Source organism: Coturnix japonica, chromosome W, assembly GCF_054131305.1.
Source record: "Coturnix japonica strain WE chromosome W, WE-NBRP24, whole genome shotgun sequence".
NCBI classification, from domain to species: Eukaryota; Metazoa; Chordata; class Aves; order Galliformes; family Phasianidae; genus Coturnix; species Coturnix japonica.
Genome location: NC_140701.1, coordinates 10,413,579 through 10,436,548, shown reverse-complemented (window position 1 = coordinate 10,436,548; position 22,970 = coordinate 10,413,579). Strand labels below are relative to the sequence as shown.

At 46.0% G+C, this 22,970-nt stretch overlaps 2 pseudogenes; both read left to right on the top strand.

Annotated features, from left to right (window-relative positions):
- The first annotated feature begins 348 nt into the window (after nt 1–348).
- LOC146754502 (olfactory receptor 14J1-like) lies at nt 349–1,284 on the top strand (annotated as a pseudogene).
- Nucleotides 1,285–8,042: 6,758 nt separating this feature from the next.
- Nucleotides 8,043–11,341, top strand: LOC146754501 (olfactory receptor 14C36-like; annotated as a pseudogene).
- The last annotated feature ends 11,629 nt before the right edge of the window (nt 11,342–22,970 follow it).

Genomic DNA, 22,970 nt, shown 5'->3' with positions numbered 1-22,970 from the left:
AGACATTAATAGTTCACTTGTCCTGTTAACAGGCTGATATCTCTGAGACAATTTAAAGTGTACAGAGGCTGGGGCTGGGGTCTCGAAGAGCAGCTGCAGTAAAGAGGAAAATATCCAGGAGGCTGGAATACAATTATGAAATGAGAAGAAAGAAAGAGCTCCCTAATCTTCTACTCCTTAAGAGATGCTGAAGGTCATGAAAATAAATACAAGTTGTGGAGCTGAATGATCATTTTCCCATGGGAAAGGAAAAATTTATAGTACAGCAGGAGGAGTGTCACTGAGAAAGGTCTGGACTTGTCATTATCTTCTGCACTCTGAACAGGACTCCAAGACCAGGAACAGCAGATGTCCAACAGCAGCTCCATCAGCAAGTTCCTCCTTCTGCCGCTGGGAGACACGCGACAACTGCAGCTCCTGCACTTCTGGCTCTTCCTGGGCATCTACCTGGCTGCCCTCCTGGGCAACGGCCTCATCAGCACAGCCATAGCCTGCGACCAGCGCCTGCACACCCCCATGTACTTCTTCCTCCTCAACCTGGCCCTCCTCGACCTGGGAAGCATCTCCACCACTCTCCCCAAAGCCATGGCCAATGCCCTCTGGGACACCAGGGCCATCTCCTACACAGGATGTGCTGCACAGCTCTTTTTCTTTATCTTCTTTGCCTCAGCAGAGTATTTCCTTCTCACCATCATGTCCTATGACCGCTACGTTGCCATCTGCAAGCCCCTGCACTACGGGACCTTGATGGACAGCAGAGCTTGTGCCACCATGGCAGCAGCTGCCTGGGGCACTGGGGTTCTCCTCTCTCTTCTGCACACTGCCAGTATGTTTTCACTGCCTCTCTGCCAAGGGAATGTTGTGAACCAGTTTTTCTGTGAAATCCCCCAGATCCTCAAGCTCTCCTGCTCAGCCGCCACCTCAGGGAGGTTGTGCTTAACATTTTTAGTTCCTTTTTAGGGTTTGGCTATTTTGTTTTCATAGTGGTGTCCTATGTGCAGATCTTTAAGGCTGTTCTGAGGATGCCCTCTGAGCAGGGATGGAACAAAGCCTTCTCCACGTGCCTCCCTCACCTGGTCGTGGTCTCCCTGTTTCTCAGCACTGCTTCTTTTGCCTACCAGAAGCCCTCGTCCATTTCCTCCCCACCCCTGGATCTGACAGTGGCACTTCTGTACTCAGTGGTTCCTGCAACACTGAACCCTTTTATCTACAGCATGAGGAACAGGGAGATCAAGCACGCTCTCAGGAAGGTGTTGCAATACACACTATTCCATCTTCAATAAAGTGCACGTCTTCCTCACATGATTTCCAGTGATGCTTCTTCATGTGTTATGCATCTTTGATTGTCTGATTGTGTGTCATATAGCAATCCACAAAAAAAATGTTATTGAACTTTTAAATAAAAATTTATTTCACTTCACTAATTTCCGTTTTCTCGCTCCAATAGCTCATGTAAACCCGGAACCACATTCCCTGAATAGGTTAAGGGATACCTAAAATGCTTTCAAAGTAGACTTTTCCTTACCTTTTCTCTCTTCCTACTTTGTCATGGCCTGGGGGAGGTACAGCCACGGACAGCAGCACAACAGGCTCTTTTCATTCCTGCTCTCTTTCCAGTGCTGCAGTGCTCTGAAGTCCTCTCATTTGTGCAGGCCTGAAGGTCATGTGTGTCTCACAACTGTCCTGTGGTCTCTACAACAGCACTCCAGGGCTGCAGTCATTAGGCAGCAATATGAATGGCTGTGTCAGAGCTGGTCTCCTTGCTGGCACTGCCATAACAAGAGGGTCACTTCAGAGCAGCACCAGAGAACTGGAGGCCTCTTCCAAAGCTGGTGTAAGGAATATACCTCAGGAACTGCTCCCTGAGAAGCCCTCGAGATCTTTTGGTGCTCTTCAGTGTGTGACCAGATCAGATGGAATAGTCCCATGGAGATCAGTAAGCGACTCAGGACAGTGCTGTGGTTTAAGGTTTATGGGTTGAGATAAAAAGAAAAGGATAATAATTATGACAAATGTATTTATAAATATATAATATATTTAGTATATTTTCACACATATAAAACATTTGCTGTTGCAAGCATATATGAACTAATCCCTATTCTTACCTGTTTGCAAGTCCAGGACTAGTTGCAGGGCTTTTAACAGCCACAGGGTTCACTGTAGGAGCTGAAGTGTCAGTGAAGAAGTCAGGCTGTTGCAGGAGTTGAAGGACCTCAGAGTTCATTGCCAGAGCTGGAACCACCATAAGGACATGTGATTATGTTGGAGCAGCCACTGGGCTCGTTGGAGGGGTTGGAGAGACCACAGAGCTGTACCTCCTGGCACAGTGCACCTCCCTTGGGTGGCATTTGTTGCATTTTCTTATCGCAATACTTGGAATAGCTACAGGACCTGTAGCAGGAGTGACTGCAGAGCTCATTATGAGGGGTGGAGTGACAGCGGGATCTGTCCCAGAGCTTGGAGCAACCACAGGGCATGAAGCAAAACCTTGGAGCTGCTGCAGAATCTGTACCAGGAGTTGCAGAGGCTGCAGCACTGTCAGCAGATCCAACTCTCTAGATCTGGCACACTGCAGTCATTTGTGCATGTTTGGGATTACCAGGGCCACTGCAGACCTGCCCCCAATATTCTACCAGTTTCTCAGGATCCTTCAGTTGCTCAGAGATGAAGTTCCAAAGACCTGGGGGTGCTCACCGCTCCAGGCAGCTGCCCAGACCGTCCCACACCCCCTGCCATGTAGAGCCTTCTCACCTTGTGGCAGATATCTCACTGATATTCCTGAATAATTGTTTAACCTCAGTCATAGAATCATAGAAACACCAAGGTTGGAAAAGACCTAAAAGATCATCTAGTCCAACCCTTCACCTATTACCAATAGCTCCCACTAAACCATGTCCCTCAACACAACATCCAGTCGTTCCTTGAACACCCCTGGGCTCCCAGAGGAGACTATGTAAAATGTGTAATTCCTAATCATATCGACAATATTACTTCTAAAACCCAAAGAGGACCACAGAGCTCAATGTGCACAAAATTTCACTTTGTCAGCTGCCAATTTTATCATGATACAAACTAAGTTCAAACAGCATACCAAAATAAATACCCTAATCCAGCCCTCAGAGTTGACAAATGCAGCAAGGAAAAGAAGCAGCAAGCAAGGAGCTGTGCAATGCAGCTTCATGAGAAGACTCAACAAGCTATCCAGGTCCTTCTGTAGTTCCCTTCTCCCCTCAGGCATATGAACACTCCCTACCAACTTGGTGTTGTCTGCAAATTTACTGAGTGTGCACTCAATGCCCTCATCAAGATCATCAATGAAGAAATACAGAAGCTATACAGTATTGCAGCGTTTGAGGCACGGACTCAGATGTGAATGATCCAAATCATTTATTACAAGTTCTCACATCCCTTATATACCTTCACAAGTTGTTATTTTCTAACTTTCCCATCCGCCCTTACAACTTTCCCAAACACCTTTACATGTCAACAAAGCATTCTACAAAATACTTTTCAACTGTCCATGCAGGCACATATCCAATCAGAGCTGTGAGACTTCTTCTCCTTGCAGAGGTGTCCTTGGTTCTCATGCTGTTTATCTTGCTCCACAGCTGCTGTTCTGTACAGCTTTTCTTGTATTCCCACACAATATAGATTCCAAAACCCAAAGATGACAACTGAGATGAATTTGCACAAAACTTCATTTTGTCAGCTGCAAGTTTTGTCATGACATAACCAAAGTCAAACAGCATAGCAAAATAAATAACCTAATCCAGCATCCAGATCTGACAAAAAATGCAGCAGGGAAAACAAACACCAAGCAAGGAGATGTGCAGTGAAACTTCCTGAGAAGGTTCAATGAGCTCCACAAAGAGGGAAACAATCAGCATCATGGCCAGCAATTCTCCAGCTCCCACGGAGCCCTGAGTTATCTCGCTCTGGACAAATGTGCTGTTATCTCAACCCTTGGAGCCTCACATCGGGCACCAAAATGATCGTGGTTGTTAAACCCAACATGTGGCTCAGCATCACACAGTGATTGTGCACTGCCCATTCCCAGTGGGATGGGGAACAGAACTGGAGTGAAAAAAAAGTTCAACTTGTGTGCTGAAATGAAGCTATTTACTAAGAGAGATAAAAGGAGAGGTGTAATAGTTACCACTACATATCTTTTCATATGGAATAGTACGTAACAATTGACGCACAAGCCCTTGCACAGCACTACCACACTGATGCCCAGCTGGCCCCTAGGCAGCAGAACAGAGCTAGATGAACTCCCACCCCTTCCAGTACTCCTCCTGCTTGCTGTCAGATGGTACAGAACGACCCTTTGGCCACTTTAAGGCATCTGTCCTCACTCTGTTCCCTTCCAGCACCTTGAGCCCTCCACTGACCATGGCCTTGGCTCTGTACAACACTCCAGAGATTACCAAGTCCAACCCCCCTACCAAAGAAGGTTCCTTACACCATGTCATAGAATCATAAAATCACCAAGTTTGTAAAAGACCTAAAAGATCATCCAGTCCAATATTTCACCTATTACCAATAGCTCTCCCTAAACCATGTCCCTCAACACAACATCCAGTCATTCCTTGAACACCCCCAGGGTCAGTGACTCCACCACCTTCCTGGGCAGTCCATTCCAGTGCCTGACCACCCTGTTTGAGAAGTAATATTTCCTAATGTCCAGCTTGAATCTCCCCTGCGGTAGCTTGAAACCATTCCTTCTGGTCCTATCACTAATGACATGAGACGAGGCCGACCCCCAGCTCACTACATCCTCCCTTCAGGAAGTTATAGAGAGCAATGAGGTCTCCCCTGAGCCTCCTCTTCTCCAGGTTGAACATTCCCAGCTCCTTCAGCCTCTCCTCATAAGGCCTGTGCTCCAGACCCCTCACCAGCTTGGTTGCCCTCCTCTGAACAAGTTCCAGGGCCTCAATGTCTTTCTTGCAGTGAGGGGCCCAAAACTGGACACAGTACACGAGGTGTGGCCTCACCAGAGCTGAGTACAGAGGAACAATCACCTCTCTGTTCCTGCTGGCAACACTGTTTCTGATGCAAGCCAGGATGCCCTTGGCCTTATTGGCCACCCGGGCACACTGTCGGCTCATGTTCAGCCGAGCATCAATCAATACCCCCAGGTCCATTTCCTCTATACAGTCCTCCAGCCACTCTGCCCCAAGCCTGTAGCGCCGTCCAGGGTTGTTTTAGCTGAACTGCAGGACCTGGCACTTGGTCTTGTTGAACATCAACATCCTTTCCCTTGTCCACCAGACGGGTCACTTAATCATAGAAGGAGATCAGGTTGGTCATGAAGGACCTGCCCATTGTGAACCCATGCTGGCTAGGCCTGATCCCCTGGTTGCCCCGCATGTGCAGAGTGATCTCCCTCAAGACAATCTTCTCCATAACCTTCCGTGGCACTGAGGTCAGGCTAAAAGGCCTATAGTTCCCTGGGTCCTCCTTACTACTCTTTTTGTAGATGGGAGTCACACTGGCGAGCCTCCAGTCTTCTGGGACCTCACCAGTCAACAAGCAGTGCTGATAGATGGTGGAAAGCGGCTCGGCTTCTATCCATCTATCACATCCATCCAACACTTCCATCTATACATATCTCAGTCCATCTTTCTATTTTTCTATCAGGGCTAGTACTGTTCTACCCCTGCCCTGGGTTCAGTGCATGATCCATGCTGGTGAGGTGTGGTCTGCAGTGTTGTGAAGGCAGGGGAAGAAGAGGAAGGAGGAGATCAGAGCTGTGTGATACAGCAAAAAGAAATGCTTATCTCTCAGCATCTTCTGGTATCTGAAAGCCATACTGTAACTCACACAGCGAACCTTGTCCACAAGATAAAACAAACAGCCCTGTGGGGGCACAGCCCTTATCTAAACCTGAAGGGGAGGTGGATTTGATCTGAATGCAACCATTCAGGTATGAGACCTGAATTACCTCCTTGGTACAACCTCAGAACCTCAGTCTGATGAAAACCAAAATGTTCCTCTCTCTTTTCCTAGTCTACAGCCTCCAGTGACAAGAACTACTCATACACTAAAGTATTTTCTCTCTCAAGCCCGTTAGGTTGTCCCATATACTCGAGAGCTAAGGGCAACTTACCTTTGCCAACATCAGAAGATAAAGTGGATGTTCACGTTGGCTCAGTGAGTTGCAGAGATAGGACAAAAATTATCTTCTGTGTCACACGTTCCTCCCAGAGAAAGTAGAAAGAAAGGCTTGATGTTCTTTCTGTTTACATACCAGTACACATGTAGGTCTCACAGTGCACTGGCCCTGCAAACCAGGACAGCCTCTCTCCTTCCCCATCCCCAGCGCAGATGCATCCAGCTCTGCCATCTCTCCTCACCCACTGCCAACACCCCAAATACTGAAACCTGCTGATCTCAGAGTGTTTGAGCAAGGGCTGAGTCACTGATGAGATAAAGTCAGGTTGAAGTTAGCACAGAGTGAGTTCAGTACACTACGGTTGATTCTATTCTCCATCAGTTTCCTCAGATTCTCTTCTCTTGCTGACCATTCCCTCACTCCTTATCTCAACTACCCTTATTCCCCTTGTTGTTTTTTTTTTACTTTGTATTATTCTTTAAAACTCTTTCTAATTCTCACATTATCCATCTTACAAGGGAGGGGTGGAACATGTACCTTCAGCAGCCACAGTGTTAACAGAGGACATGATAAACCATTGGTACTCACATCTGATCAACATTATCTAACAATCTATCACACCGCCAGTGCAGATCTATTGCATTCCAACATATCTTATCACCAGTCCATGAATATTTATTGATTGCACTGAGATCACCAGTGTCCTCTCCCCTTTCTATCTCTTTATCTCTTTTGGCTATCTAGGCATTTTTGTTTTGTTCAGCATCATGACAACTATGTGACTAACACAGCCAACAGAGAAGCTGAACAAGCCATGATGCCCCAGCATAGAGTGCCATCACACACATCTATTTACAGCAGACCAGAAGTAGACACGTGTTATTGTGGTCTTTTACTATCAACCCCACTGCACGTGAAGAAAAAAGGGGGGAAGCTGAAAAACTACATGAAAAAAACACGTTCTTCATATACAAGAGGAATTCAGGTTGTCTGCATTAGGTATTAACAATGCGTTGTTCCGGCAAACTAACCCAAGACTCCTCCCAAACACTCCCATCGTTCAGACCATGCTTGTGCTCTTCCTAATATCTGTAGGAGCAGGCACAGCACTGCAGAGGGACTTTAATGTAATGTCACAGGTGTGACTGCCAAGATTGTGAGCAGGAAGGGTAAAATGGGGAAGAAAACCCACTAATGTCTTTTCAGAACTTGTTCCTGGTGCTAGAAACCATCTTACCTACATAAATGAATGGACACCACTTTGTGGTGCGTAACACCTGACAACACATCTGAACTGAAAGGCAAAATAAGACACAACTATTTTCAGTGGGATAAAAATATACAAGAAAATAAATAAATAAATCACAAGTAAGGAATCAAAATAAACTTTCAGAATCAGAATTCCATCTCCAGAGGTGAGGGAGCACATGGTTATGGTGCTGCCCCATGCAGGGAGCATGGCAAGAGCCAACACCAAGCTGGTGCCTTGCCCTACAGAAGCCTGTTGGCTGGGAAAACTTGCAGCCAGAGTGCCTAAGGCCAATGATACGTAGGCAGGTGGGTGAGCTGGCAGCAGGCAAGGCAAGCTTGCCTGTCAGACAGCCTAGCCAAGGCCTGATTATTTCCACTGAAAGCTTTGGCGGAATCGAAACGTTTCCGTGGAACATTTCAATTCAGTCTAATCAGCATTTTTGGATGGAAAAGTCTTCTGAAGGAAAATTTACTTCCAACTCATTTATTTCCGTGGCCAATGAGTGTGGTGTGGGTGTAAGGCATGGGCATGTCAGAGAGCTGGCAATTGACACATCCTTTGGCAGGCAAGAATCATCTCCCTCCTCAGTATCAACATACCATGCCACCCTTAGCAAACACCAGAAACTGATTTTGGCCATGATTTGGTGCATTTGGGGAGACAGGCTGGAATGACATGCGTGGGGGTGGATTTTACTGCGAGCAAGTCACCAAAGAGCTTATCAGAGTCTTTGGTAGACCTTATCACTGTGAAACCCTCGAAGACCAGAGTGTGAGAGAAGAGCAAGCAGTGTCTGTTTGCTTCTAAGGATGGACAGGAGGTTCCACTGATATGCATTGTTAATCCTGTTATTCTTAAGAAACCTTTCATCCTTTATCACTGTTGTTTGGGAGAAGCTGGGATCAATTAACTGATTAGAAGAACTGTTTGAGGAACAGGAATGTCTTGCTTGTAAGTCAATGCTATATAAGATGTACGCTGAACACAATAGAGACTACACTGATGCTACAAGAAACTAAGAGAGCTCTCTAACTCGACTGAGCACCGACAGACATGCAGTCAAGAACCCTGGACCTAGAGCGAACAGGAAATCCTGTCTAGGCATGGCAATATGTGTGGCCATCTATTGTCTCTTTGACTGTCTTTCGGTTGTGTTTTTTTTTTTAATTATTATTTTGTTCCCCAGAACAGTGCATTTCAGAAATGCACAACCTAATACTTTGTAAATTTGACACCAGATTTAAGTCTAAGACTTTCATCAGTGAAACTGTTTGCTTATGCCAGAATTACAAATACACCCACAGACATGCATAAAAAGGATATTTTTGTCCTACTTTTGTGCAGGTGTTGAAATTACGTGGATGCTATGCTAAGATGGACAAAGTGGGGGTTTCTGTGTGTTGTGTGCGCATGTGCAAAACTCGCCTTCAAAAACCCAGTATCTTTATGACAGTAAACAGGGGAATCACCAAACCAACTGAAGGATGAGAAAAGGGCCCCACAGTAAGGGAGAGAAAGAAACTGTCACAGAAACTGGGACAGGAAGAGTGAAAAGATCGTTTATGTCAAAGCTGTTAGAAGAATGGGGAGTGCAGACACTGAGTGCAATAACAAGGGGGATAAAGGCCATAAGGATGCAACAGCCTGAGAACAGTGAGGTGATTAGATGTCCATAGGGCAAACTGGAACCAGTTTGGGGGCTGCCCCTCCTACAGAGTTGAAAGTTTACAGCGAGGAAGACGATGAGCCTTCATCCCCCACCATCCCCACGACTCACCATGCGCACAAGGGGGGAGGGACTGCATGCTAATGGGGTCTCAGGAATGTAATGAATATGTATTCCAATTCCTGACAGCTATTGATGATGTATTAGTTCAGCCTATATTTGCAGCACACTTTCTCATAATGGTGTGCAAGTGAGGTGGAGCTATCCCCCTTACACCAGGGTGTATGCTCATCACTCATTAAACATACCTGCTTTAGAACTACTTTGTGGTTATGGAGTTCGATTCTGCAAGTCTCCTGGAAGTGTTCAAGGAACAACTAGATGTTGTGTTGAGGGACATGGTATAGTGGCAGCTGTTGGTGATAGGTGAACAGCTGGATTGGATGATCTTTTAGGACTTTTCCAACCTTGGTCATTCTATGATTCTATGATTCCCTGTCCTTGTCTGTGTACCATATTTGTTTCAGCACTCTACGGGAGGACTCACCACATGTCTGGAATTAATCACCAACCACTTGAAATCCGGTGTTTAATTCAACAGATTTCAAAGTACGGTCAGGATGCTGTTGTTTTTCAGGAGTTGTTGGCCAAGAAGACCCAGGGACATCTCAGGGAAGACGAGGGGGAAAGACAAAAATAACATCCTCTGCTGCTGAGCTGGGCCAGGCTCCTGGGACACAGAGAGATCATACAAGTGGGCAGCGCTGCAGAGAGAACTCTGTGCCAAGGAGAAGCTCTTGTGCACAGCACAGCAGGGCTGGGGCATGAGCTGCAGGTGACATGAGGATAGAAGAGAAGGGAGAGAGAGCTCACAAAGTGTGTATGGTGTGAGCAGGCTGTGAGCTCACTGCAGGAGCATTGCACACAGACAACGACATGGTAAGTCTCTTACAGTAGGCAACACAGCTTCTTTTTCAGGAGGGATCACTAGACTGGGGACATCCCATAGCAGATCTGGCTGCAGGCACTTCATGTTTCTTTACTGTGGAAAAAGCCTTCTGCTCCAGCTGAGGGCTTCTGTGATGCAGCGTCAGAACACAGCCCTGAGGGCTGCGTGACCCAGAACGGCTGCAGGCTGTGCAGCCGGGGCTGCAGGCGGGTGCCCAGGGCTGTCCTGCAGAGCAGGGTCCCTGCTGTGCCCCAGGGGCTGTGTGCCGGGTATGGGATTTCCAAAGGGAAAGGAAAACTTTTATAGTATACCAGGAGGAGTGTCTCTGAGAATGGTCTGGAATTGTCATTATCTTCTGCACTCTGAGCAGGACTCCAAGCCCAGGAACAGCAGATGCACAACAGCAGCTCCATCAGTGAGTTCCTCCTGCTGCCGTTGGCAGACACGCGGCAGTTGCAGCTCCTGCACTTCTGGCTCTTTCTGGGCATCTACCTGGCTGCCCTCTTGGGCAACAGCCTCATCAGCACAGCCGTAGACTGCGACCAGCCCCTGCACACCCCCATGTACTTCTTCCTCCTCAACCTTGCCCTCCTTGACCTGGGATGCATCTCCACCACTCTCCCCAAAGCCATGGCCAATGCCCTCTGGGACACCAGGGCCATCTCCTATACAGGATGTGCTGCACAGCTCTTTTTCTTTATCTTCTTTGCCTCAGCAGAGTATTTCCTTCTCACCATCATGTCCTATGACCGCTACGTTGCCATCTGCAAGCCCTTGTACTACGGGACCTTGATGGACAGCAGAGCTTGTGCCACCATGGCAGCAGCTGCCTGGGGCACTGGGGTTCTCCTCTCTCTTCTGCACACTGCCAGTACGTTTTCACTGCCTCTCTGCCAAGGCAATGTTGTCAACCAGTTTTTCTGTGGAATCCCCCAGATCCTCAAGCTCTCCTGCTCAGAATCAAATCTCAGGGAAGTTGTATTTATCATTTTTAGTGCCAGTTTATTCTATGGCTGCTTTGTTTTCATAGTGTTGTCCTATGTGCAGATCTTAATAGCTGTGCTGCAGGTGCCCTCTGAGCAGTGATGGCACAAAGCCTTCGCCACGTGTTTCCCGCACCTGACCGTGGTCTCCCTATTTATCATCACAGGCTTTTATGCCTATCTGAATCCCTATTCTGTCTCCTCCCCATCCATGGACCTGATGGTGGCAGTTCTGTACTCAGTGGTGCCACCAGCAGTTAACCCCCTCATCTACAGAATGAGGAACAGGGAGGTCAGGGATGTGGTAAAGAAAGTGATGACCAGATGTGTTTCAACTGCAGTGAACTGCCCATCTTTTGGAATTCATGACTTGTAATGCAGCTTTCTACTGAATCAAGCTCTCCTTTATTGTTTGTTTGTGGGGATACAAGAAAAGCTGTTCAGAGCAGCAGCTGTGGAGCAAGATAAACAGCATGGGAACCAAGGACACCTCTGCAAGGAGAAGAAGAGTCTCACAGCTCTGATTGGATATGTGCCTGCATGGACAGTTGAAAAGTGTTTTGTAGAATGCTTTGTTGACATATAAGGTGTTTGGGAAAGTTGTAAGGGCGGATGGGAAAGCTAGAAAATAACAACTTGTGAAGGTATATAAGGGATGTGAGAACTTGTAATAAACGATTTGGATCGTTCACATCTGAGTCCGTGCCGAGTCGCTGCAAGTTTTCTTGGTTGTTTTTTTTTTGTTTGTTTGGTTTTTTTTGTTTTGTTTTTTTGTGGTTTGTTTGTGGATGAGCAAGGAGCTCATGCAGAAACTGAAAGGGAAGAAGAAGGTCCTTGAAATGTGGAAAAAGTGTCTGACCACATGTAGTCAGGGCCTGCAGGGATGGAACAAGGAAGTCTGAAGACCACCTGGGATTGAATGTGACAAAAGGATAACGAAAAATGCTTTTTAAAGTACGTTAGCAGTCAAAGGAAGACTAGGGAGACTGTGGGTCCCCTACTAAGTGAGGGGGGTGTTCTGGTAACAAGGGATTCTGAGAAGATGGAGATACTGATGGCCTTCTTTGCTTCTGTCTTGTGTGAAAAAGCTCTCCATCAGGAATCCCAGAACCTAGAGCTTACTGAGAGGGTCTGGGGACTGAGGGACTTCTCTTTAGTCAGGAAAGAGTTTTGCCACACCAATGTTCATAAATTCATGGTACCCGATGGGGTGCATCCATGGGTGGTGAGGGAGCTGGCAGAGGTGATTGCTGAATCGCTCTCTATCATATTTCAGACATCTTGGAGAACGGTGGAGGTGCCTGAAGACTGGAGGATAGCCAATGTCACTCCAGTCTTCAAAAAGGCAAGAAGGAAAATACAGGTAGTTACAGGCCAGTCAGCCTCACCTCTGTCCCTGGAAAGATGATGGAACAGCTTGTGCTGGATGCCATCTCTAGACAACTGGGAGAAAAGGAGGTTATCAGGAGTACCCAGCATGGGTTCACCAAGGGGAGGTCGTGCTCGACCAACCTTGTGGCCTTCTATGATGTTTTCACATCCTGGGTGGATGGGGAGAGAGTGGTGGATGTAGTCTACCTTGATTTCAGTAAGGCATTTGATACTGTCTCCCACGACATCCTTATAACAAAGCTGAGGAAATGTGGAATAGACTAGTGGACAGTGAAGTGGGTCGAGAATTGGCTGACTGGCAGAGCGCACAGGGTCATCGGTGGTGGTGCAGAATCTGGCTGGAGACCTGTAACCAGTGGTGTCCCCCAGGGGTTGGTGCTGCATCCAGTCTTGTTCAACATCTTCATCAGTGACCTTCACAAGGGGATATTGGTCACCCTCAGCATGTCTGCTGATAAAAAAAAGTTGGGAGGATTGGATGACACGCCTGAAGGCTGTGCTGCCATTCAGCAAGACCTGGACAGGCTGGAGAGCTGAGCAGAAAGAAACCAGATGAGGTTTAACAAAAGCAAGTGTAGAGTCTTGCACCTAGGGAGGAATAATTGCATACACCAGGACAGGCTGGGGGATGAGTATCTGGAGAGGAGCTCTGCTGAGAGGGACCTGGGTGGACACCTGATGGATGACAGGTTGGCCCTGAGGCAGCAGTGTGCCCTCGTGGTTAAAAAGGCCAATGGCATTCTGGGGTGCATTAAAAAGAGCGTGTCCAGCAGGTCGAGGGAGGTGATCCTCCCCCTCTACTCTGCCCTGGTGAGGCCTCATCTGGAATATTGCGTCCAGTTCTGGGCTCCCCAGTACAAAAAAGACAGGGATCTCTTGGAAAGAGTCCAGCAAAGGGCCACAAAGATGGTGAAGAGCCTGGAGCATCTCCCCTATGAAGAATGACTAAGTAAGCTGGGTCTGTTTAGCCCTGAGAAAAGCTGACAGAGAGGGGATCTAATCCAGATTTATAAATATCTGAGGTGTGGGGGCCATAGTGACAAGGCCAGTCTCTTTACAGTGGTACATGGAGACAGGGCAAGGGGAAATGGACTAAGCTGGAGCATAGGAAGTTCTGCACGAATGTGTGGAAGAACTTCTTTACGGTGAGGGCGATGGAGCACTGGAACAGGCTGTCCAAGGGTACTGCGGAGTGTCCTTCTCTGGAGATACTCAAGACCATCCTGGACGCCTACCTGGTGTAGGGAACCTGATTTGGAAGGGGGCTTGAACTCCATGATCTATGGACATCCCTTCCAACCCTTATGATTCTGTGATCCTGTGCGTAATGGGCACTTGAGACCGCAGAGTTATTTAGCTGACCAAATAGATGAGCTCACCAGGAGAAGAGACGGATCTTTCTCTGTTCCCCATCTACTGAAAATTCCAGAGCTTAAGGCATTCCACAACTGTGACACACCTACATTCTCTCACTGATGACACCTTCATTTGATCTGGGCTCTCATCTGAATGGCAGTTCCCTGGGGTGTCCAGCACACTCCCAGCCAGCTGGAAAATGCAGCTGAGGACCTTCAGGAAAGACATGCCCTGGTAGTCTCAGTGCTTGATGAACAACTGTGAGCCCCACAATGGGTCTCGTACCTGTGTGCCACTTTCTGAACACCAGTACCACGATGTAGATGCAAGGCCCAGCCAGGCTAAATCAAATCATGCTTCTGGAAGGGGATGCTCTTGATGAGTCTTTACATTAATGAGAGGACCACAAACAATCACTCAGTGAGCTCGAAATCTCTGTGGCTTTCCAGACCTAGGGTCTCGTTTGGCTCACAGAGACATGTTGGGGTGGTTCCCACCTCTGAACTGTACCAACCTGGATATGGACTCTTTATGACGGATGGGCAAGGAAGATGAGGAAAGTCTGCTTTTTGTGAGAGTGCACTGAGGTCTGCCTGGGGATGGAAGAGAAGCCAGCTGAGAACTGATGGAAAGGGCTCAGAGAGGAGAGTGGAAGGTTCTGTTCTGTGTATATATATATTTGGCAAAATTGTTATCCTTTTCTTTTTCTCCATCGTAGTCTGTAGATTAGTCTGATCCCTGGGTCAGGGATATTTCTAGAAAACTCCCCAGCCTTATCCGCTATTCTGATTATTACCCTTCATTGATAGTTCAGGCCGGCAGCAATGGGATTGCTGACAGGAGCCTGAGGATTATAAAAAATGATTTTAGGAGACTGGGGAAGTTAGTTGATGGAGCGGGCATACAAGTAGTGTTTGCCAGTATTCCTTTGGTGGCTGGGACAAACACTGAGATGATCAGGAAAAGTCATCTTATAAATGCATGGCTGAGAGGCTGGTGCAAATGCAAAAATTTTGGATTCTTTGATCATGGGGCAGTCTACTTGGCACCTGGCCTGAGGTTGGCTGATGGGAATTGCCTGTCTCCAAAAGGGAAATGGATACTTGCCCAGGAGCTGGTGGTACTTGTAGAGAGAGTTTTAAACTAGATAGTATTAGGTATTAGGAGAGAGGCGAGGGGCTCAGCTGAGGTGCGTCTACACTAATGCACACAGCATGGGCAACAAGCAAGAACAGTTGGAAGCCATTGTGCGGCAGGCAAACTATGACCTAGTTGCCATAACAGAAATGTGGTGGGATTGCTCCCATGACTGGAGCGCTGCAATGGATGGCTACAAACTCTTCAGGAGGGATAGGCAAGGAAAGAGAGGTGGTGGTGTGGCTCTCTGCATTAGGGAATGCTTTTATGCTACTGAGGCCCTTGACCTTGAAAGTCCAGGTGGACTGCCAATACCCCAGTTTATTTTGTAAACACTGCTGAGCTTTGCTTTTTAGACTTTTTTTTTTTCCTCTCTATTGAAGAAAAAAAAAAAAAAGTTTTCTCTAGTAAATTTGTTTTACAAGGGACTGCATGTCATTAGTTCCTCTTTTGTGATGCTCCAAACATATTGGACCATTCTTAAGCTAGCCATTTTTTCCTATGAAGCCATAGGAATGTATAATGGATTGAAAGCATGGTTAGCAACGCTTACTTGGTATCTGCATGCAGCTCCAGAGGGAGCAACTAATGCAACTAATAGTACAGAAATGGTGGGTTTTGAGCGTGCTCCTCCTTTTTTCTTTGCATCCTTTAAGCAGTCTTTGAATGACCGGTTGGCCCAGTGGACCACACTGTCGATCGTATCAATCTCCCTGAACTTACTGTTGGTTATTGTAATAATCTCACTCAGTATCTGGAATTATAACCTCAGGAGGAAGTCTTCCCTAGAACCAGAGAATACTGAGTGGCAGGGAGTGTGGAGAGACTTTGGAGAGACTTTTAGAAGACAGACATCTCTAGTGTCATGGAGCTCTACTCCTGAACACTTAAAGAATCCTGAGAGTTTGACCGCATATTTGAGACAGGAATGTTGTGGCTCAGGCAGATCTAAGGAGGCACAAATGACTTGGGGCCTAGCTAATGCTTATCAGGCCTTATTCAATACCATTCCTGAGAGGTTGAGAGAGAGAGTCTCAGGGCCGAGAATGAGAGTATGCAATCCAAACTCGACACCCTCCGGTCCGAGCATAATGTCGTCCAGTCCGGGTACAACGCTCTCCAGTCCGAGCACAACGCCCTTCGGTCAGAGCACAGTGCCCTTCGGTCTGAGTGTAACATCCTCCGGTCAGAGCACAACTCCCTCCAGTCCGGGTACAACACACTCCAGTCCAAGTACGACGCCCTCCAGTCTGAGCGCAGCACCCTCCAGCCCAAGCACGATGCCTTCCAACCCAAGTGCGACACCATCCAGACTGAGCACAACACTCTTCAGTCCGAGCATAACGCCCTCCGGTCCGAGCACAACACCCTCCGGTCCGAGTACAACACTCTCCAGACTGAGCACAATGCCCTCCGGTCCGAGCATAACGCCCTACGGTCCAGGTACAACACTCTCCAGTCCAAGTACGACAATCTCTAGTCTGAGTGCGGCACCCTCCAGCCCATGCACCACAGGGGGCACATGTAGTCCAATTGGACCAGCCATCGGGGGCACCAGATACAATGTTGGTTGCCCCTGTAAGAGAGCGAAAGACAAAATGAGTTTCAACTCAGTTAGAGAAAATGCAGAAGGATTTAGAAGAGCAGAGGGAGTTAGGAGAGCAGGGGGAGTCAGAAGAGCAGGGGGAGTCAGAAGACCAGAGGAAGTTAGAGGAGCAGAGGATGTTAGAGGAGCAGAGGATGTTAGAGGAGCAGAGGATGTTAGAGAAGCAGAAGAAGTTAGAGGAGCAGAGGAAGTTAGGAGAGAGGAAAAAGAAGATGGGTTACCTGGAGGAAATAATACAAGAGTCAGAGTCATAAGAAGAAGAGGAGCCAAAAGCTAGATTTTCTTTACGAGAATTTCTCGAGTCCAAACTTATAGATGGGGCAGCCTCATCAACACAGTTGCCACCATCAACACCTGGGACTCTTGATAGAGCAAAAGGCAAGCAAAGTATTATGACCATTATTGATCAATCTTTTAAAATGAGTGAAATTCGAGATCTAAGAAAGGATTTCACACGTCAGCCAAAAGAACATATGGTCACTTGGTTACTTTGATGCTGGGACAATGGTGCCAGCAGTGCGTGGCTTGATGGCAGTGAAGCTCGCCAACTGGGTAGCATTTCCAAGGACTCACGTGTGGACAGAGGTATTGGCACATGCCAAAATCAGTCCTACACCTTCTGGAAGAGGATGCTGGTAGCGGTAAGAGATAGATACCCCTTTAAACGGGACTTGGAGCCTGAGAAAAAGAAATGGACTGATATAGAGAAAGGTATCCAATTTTGAGAGAAAAAGTGCTCTGGTGAAAATGCTATACAGCTCCCACTTCAATTCTACCGATCCAAACCAATTACATGGTCCTGAGACAGTCCGTGTTCCACGACAAATGTGGCCTGACTTTATAAAGGCAGCTCCAGAAAAGCATGCCAGTGCACTTGCATTAGTATATGGCAGAGGGGAAAGGAAACCCCTTGTGAATGAACTAATTAGCAGGCTTCAGGAACTTGAATTATTTATAAGCGCTACAGAAGTTAATCTGTATACTTCAGCCATTGTCAAAATAGTGCAAAGATTAAACAAAATGGAGGGAACACAAAGCGACATTATTGACAAATTGGCTAACGTGCCTAATGTAGATGAATCCACGGGACTCATTGCTCCCCATTCACAAGCTAATTCGCCAATTAGAGAATCAGGGAGTGATTAGCAAAACTCACTCGCCTTTTAACAGCCCCATATGGCCAGTGGGTAACACCAGTGGAGAATGGAGGCTGACAGTGGATTACCGTGGCCTGAATGAAGTCACACCTCCATTGAGTGCTGCTGTACCAGACATGCTAGAACTCCAGTATGAATTGGAGTCAAAAGAAGCTAGGTGGTATGCCACCATTGACATTGCTAATGCCTTCATTTCCATCCCATTGGCTGCAAAATGTAGGCCACATTTTGCTTTTACCTGGAGTGGTATTCAGTATTCATGGAACCGTTTACTTCAAGGGTGGAAGCACAGCCCAACAATTTGCCATGGGCAATGCTCCTGAGCACTTGCAGTATATTGATGATATTGTAGTGTGGGGACATACAGCAGCAGAGGTTTTCAAGAAAGGGAAACAGATAATCCAAATTCTCTTGCAAGCCGGTTTTGCCATTAAGAGCAGCAAGGTGAAGGGGCCTGCCCAAGAAATCCAGTTCTGAGGTATAAAATGGCAAGATGGACATCGTCACATCCCAGCAGATGTGACTGACAAAATCACTGCTATGTCTCCGCCCACCAACAAGACAGAGACCCAATCTTTTCTGGGAGTAGTGGGCTTTTGGAGAATGTACGTTCCAAACTACAGCCACATAGTGAGCCCCCTCTATCAGGTAACACGGAAGAAGAATAATTTCTCATGGGGTCCTGAGCAGCAGCAGGCTTTTGAGCAGATAAAACAAGAGATAGACCGTGCCGTGGCCTTGGGGCCAGTCCGGACGGGACAGGATGTGAAGAACATCATCTACACTGCGGCTGGAGAGAAAGGTCCCACTTGGAGTTTGTGGCAAAGAGCCTCAGGAGAGATCAGAGGCCGACCCCTGGGATTTTGGAGTCGAGCATTGTCACGGGTTACTTAGATTTACCTATGCCCGTGACAGGGGAAGCCACCCCGTAGGGCCCCCCGGGGCCCGGAAAGGAGGGGGAAAAGGGGAATGGGATAAAAACAGCGGCAATCTAAGCAGGAAAAAATTCTTTTAATAAATATGATATCGAAATACAAGATAACACAATATAATATAATTGAGGCTAACAAATCGAACGAAACAGAGAGAGAGAGTCCCCGAAAACTGAGAGGCCTACTGTGAACACTAGGCGACACGGCTGGAACGGTTCCCACTCTCCGAGAAGTTCGAGAGAAGAAGAAGAACACTCCAGCTGGGGAACAAGATTATATAGCGTCCTGGTCCCATGACTTATCACTGGCCGTGTTGTTCTCTAGGATATGTAGTCTTCTTCTGTGGACTGCACATTCAATATAAGTATCCATGCTTTACATGATGTTATGATGTGGAATGCTGATAGCAAAATTACAAAATTACAAAACCATGACATTCCACCCCTTATTCTACATTATTACATCATGGTTAATATATATATACATATATATACACGTATGTAAAACTCTGATAGCTAAATTGCATGTAACATAACTAAATGTATAACTATAATAACTAAAATACACTACACATGCAAACATATATATATATATATATATACATAAAATTATTGTCTGCACTCCCCCAGAATTAAATTCCCTTGTGGTACACATTGAACATCCCCATCCTTCTGCATTACCCACCAAGTGCACCCAGTTCCCTGGGCAAAGACAGTTCCACGGACAGGTTTGCCCATTCCAGAAGCTGGAAGGACCCAAACAGCTTTTCCCAACATGTTCTTTACATGTAGAACAAGGACCTTATCTCGTTCTATAGTGTGTAAGGGGCTAGATTGGCTAGGGCCATCACGATTGACAGATCCTCTAGTATAGACCAACCAAGTGGCTTCTGCCAGATTCTTCTCCCAGTGCTTAAATGTTCCACCACCCATTGCTTTCAACATAGTTTTCAACAACCCATTATATCGTTCAATTTTACCAGAAGCTGGTGCATGGTAAGGAATATGGTAAATCCACTCAATGCCATGATCTTTGGCCCAAGTGGTTACAAGAGAATTTTTGAAATGAGTCCCATTATCAGATTCAGTTCTTTCCGGAGTGCCATGTCGCCATAGAACTTGTCTCTCAAGACCCAATATGATGTTTCGAGCAGTAGCATGGGGTACTGCATATGTTTCAAGCCACCCAGTGGTTGCCTATACCATGGTGAGTACATAACACTTACCACTGCGAGATCGTGGCAAGGTGATATAATCAACCTGCTACGCCTCCCCATGTTTTTACTTTTGCCATCGCACTTCCCTCCAAAAAGGTTTCATCCTTTTGGCTTCTTTAATTATGGCACATGTTTCACAATCATGAATAATCTGCGCAATAGCGTCCATGGTTAAGTCCACCCCTGTCTCTCTCCAATTTGTAGGAGGGAGGCAAGGTCCTTTGATATGTGTATACCCGGCGTGAGATTAAGAAGCAATGGTTCAAATGTTGGTCCAACCAGTTTATTAAAGTCCTAGGCGTTTTTAGGGAGATGGGGAAGGGAAGGTAGGCGATAGGGAAAGTAGGAAATATAAGCAAGGAGTCTTTGCAGATAGCAAAAGAGATATAGTCACCACCGTGGGTTCAGCGAGGTACACAGATCAGATCTCAGGAACTCGTCTGATCACCGCAGAGGATGGGAGACAGCCAGGGAGCTCTGCAGCAAGCTGGTCCCGGGGTTCTTCCGACAAAGTTTTCCCCTCAGGGAATTCTCCATCAAAGGTGTCTTTGGAAGTTTGTCTCCAAAGTCCCCAGTTTAGCGAGGGTCTTTTATCCCCCATTTCGGTGGGGGTTCTTCTTCTTCTTAACAAACGCTTCTTTGTAAAAAGATTTAAAACTAACTTTTCTGACATTCCTGTCCCACAGATAAGCCAGCAAGGGTTGGAGGTCTCTGTTGCCAGACACAAGATTTACCACCTTCTGCAGGGGTCTGCTCCTCCCGGCAGCACTCCTGGAAAAGACTGCTTGTCTTGTTCCTGCTTATCTTTGCAGTCCTAAGCAGGGATGGCACGATAACACCCACCATTCACCCTCCTGGATAGTTAGCAGTTGCCTGTCAGAGTCTTATAATCAGAAAGGCCTCAAGAAAGCAAACTTTGAGACAATAAAAGAAAAACAGTCTGTCTTTCACACCACCCCGTGGCTCAAAGGTTGCTTGAAATTGATGCGCAAATGACCATTCACGGTGGTGAGGAAAGAAAAAAAAAAAAGCATAAGGGAAAAGAGGGATAGGTGATATGGGGGAATTAAATGTTAACAATCATCATCATTCAATCAAAACCTTGATTGATAATGCACTAACTAAACATGAGGTTACATGTAAGGTCATAATTTTTTGAGTTGACATATACACACTGATTCCAGCTTTCATTTTAGACAATCCTATAAATGGAAATTTCAAAGCTAATGTATTATTACTTATCAAAAACTATGAGGTGGCAAACCACCAAAAGAAGACAGAAGGAACACAATAGCGGTGAATGTGATAGGCAGTGCCTGCAGGGCGTCCCCTGCTTCAAAGTGCACTTTGCCTTTCTCACCCATCACAGATTCTCTCCTGTTTTAATTCTTGCTAGAGATTGTAAGGTTTTTTTCACATGTGCTCCATATCCGCATGGCCAGTGCATGATACAGAGCCCAGGTGGAACACCTGCTCTTAAAAGATAACAAACCACTATATTAGATCTCTCTACAATACAAACTACTCAGAAAAGTTATTTAGAGCTACAGTTACTTATTCCTATTGTTTGTTACTTGCTTTACCCTCAGCTTCCTTTCTTTATTTAATTGGTAAGCTTTTTCTTGTTGACCTACTCCTACTATTGTTACAAAAAAAATCATCTAAGGGTGGTAATTCTTGATGCAGTACAGAGTGAGATGCACCCATATCTACCAGAAAACAAACATCTTTACACTGCTGTGTGCACATTGCATTCAGTCCACTGGGGGCAAAACTCATCCTGGGATCTTCAGGTCCTGCTCTAGTGCAGCTGCTATTATTCTTCCCAATTCTTTCATTACAATCCCTCTTTCTATACAATTTCCAAGCTCCATCCACATACCCTCAATTATACTTCTGTATCATTAACAGTTCTTATACCATCAAAGCAGTTTGTCCCATTCCCTTCAGAATCCACAGATCAAACAACACAGTTCTTCAGTTTCCACAACACCCTTAGTACCATATAACTTTCCTTTAGCAATCCATACTTATATAGATATACCATAAACATTTAACAATCACAAAGACAGTGACAATAACCAATAGTATCAAATAAAATAAATAAATGGGGGTATTTGTGTCAACAGAACTTTCCACTTGAGTATTTCCAAAGCAGTTCAATTGTTGACAGATATAAATGCTAGTTTGGCAAGTTAAAGTACTGTAATAGTCTACCAAACTTTTCACAGGACAGTGTGTGTGTAGGATACCCCACAGTATAAACCATAAGAGGGATAATCCCAGAAACATACACGTCTCTTATCAAAACTTAGACATTTTTCAACAACCATGTTTTGTATGGAACTCCTGAACTTATGTGACACTGCAAAACATCAGTGCAAAGGTTTTATGATAGATTTCATTTGTGACCACATCTAACAGATATTAGATGGGTCCCCTGGCTCATTTCCCAATTTGTTAGGAATTTGGAAACACCATGGAGGAGTTACATGCAAATCATAATCACTTTGACAAAAAAAAGGGGTAAAAGAAGGGATCAGAAGGAATGGTTATCACTGTGCAGAAAGTACCAGAAATCCAGAATGACCTGAAAAAGAAACTATGAACCAAATTGTGAAGTTTTAACAGATCCAAGGACTGATATCAATCACAATCCACAACAACAACAAGCAAAAGCATAATATTATTGCAACCAAAATATGTAACAAAGAGGTATATCAGTATTCTAGCAAGATCACATCTTCAGTTTTTTTCTGTCACAAAACACAAATGGTTAAAGTCAGCTATCAGTCATTCTGTGTTCAGTAAAGGTCCCATGGGGATCTTCTGAAAAATAAAACAAGACAACAACTTGCCCTTTGGAGGCTTTGTTAATACAATTAAAAAATGAGAGAACAGTCCATCGAGGAGTATATTTTACATTCCTTTTTCGGGGTGTCCTTAGCCTTCTAAGGATATTTGTTAAGGGATTTCATTAAGATTAGGGAAACACCTCGTTAGCTGAGTCAGTGGACACAGGCTGGCCAGGGAGATAAGTGTTTCCCTAGCTTATCAGCAACTGGATCGTGACTCACAGGGGCAATTGGCAGGAGTGGGGAGGCCTTGGGACAGAAGGTGTTAAATCGAGGATCTCCTTTTGTGGTGAGCTTTCTAATAAACATCCACCCTTCACTGCCTTCCCCACCCTGCCCCCCCACCTCCCTCTC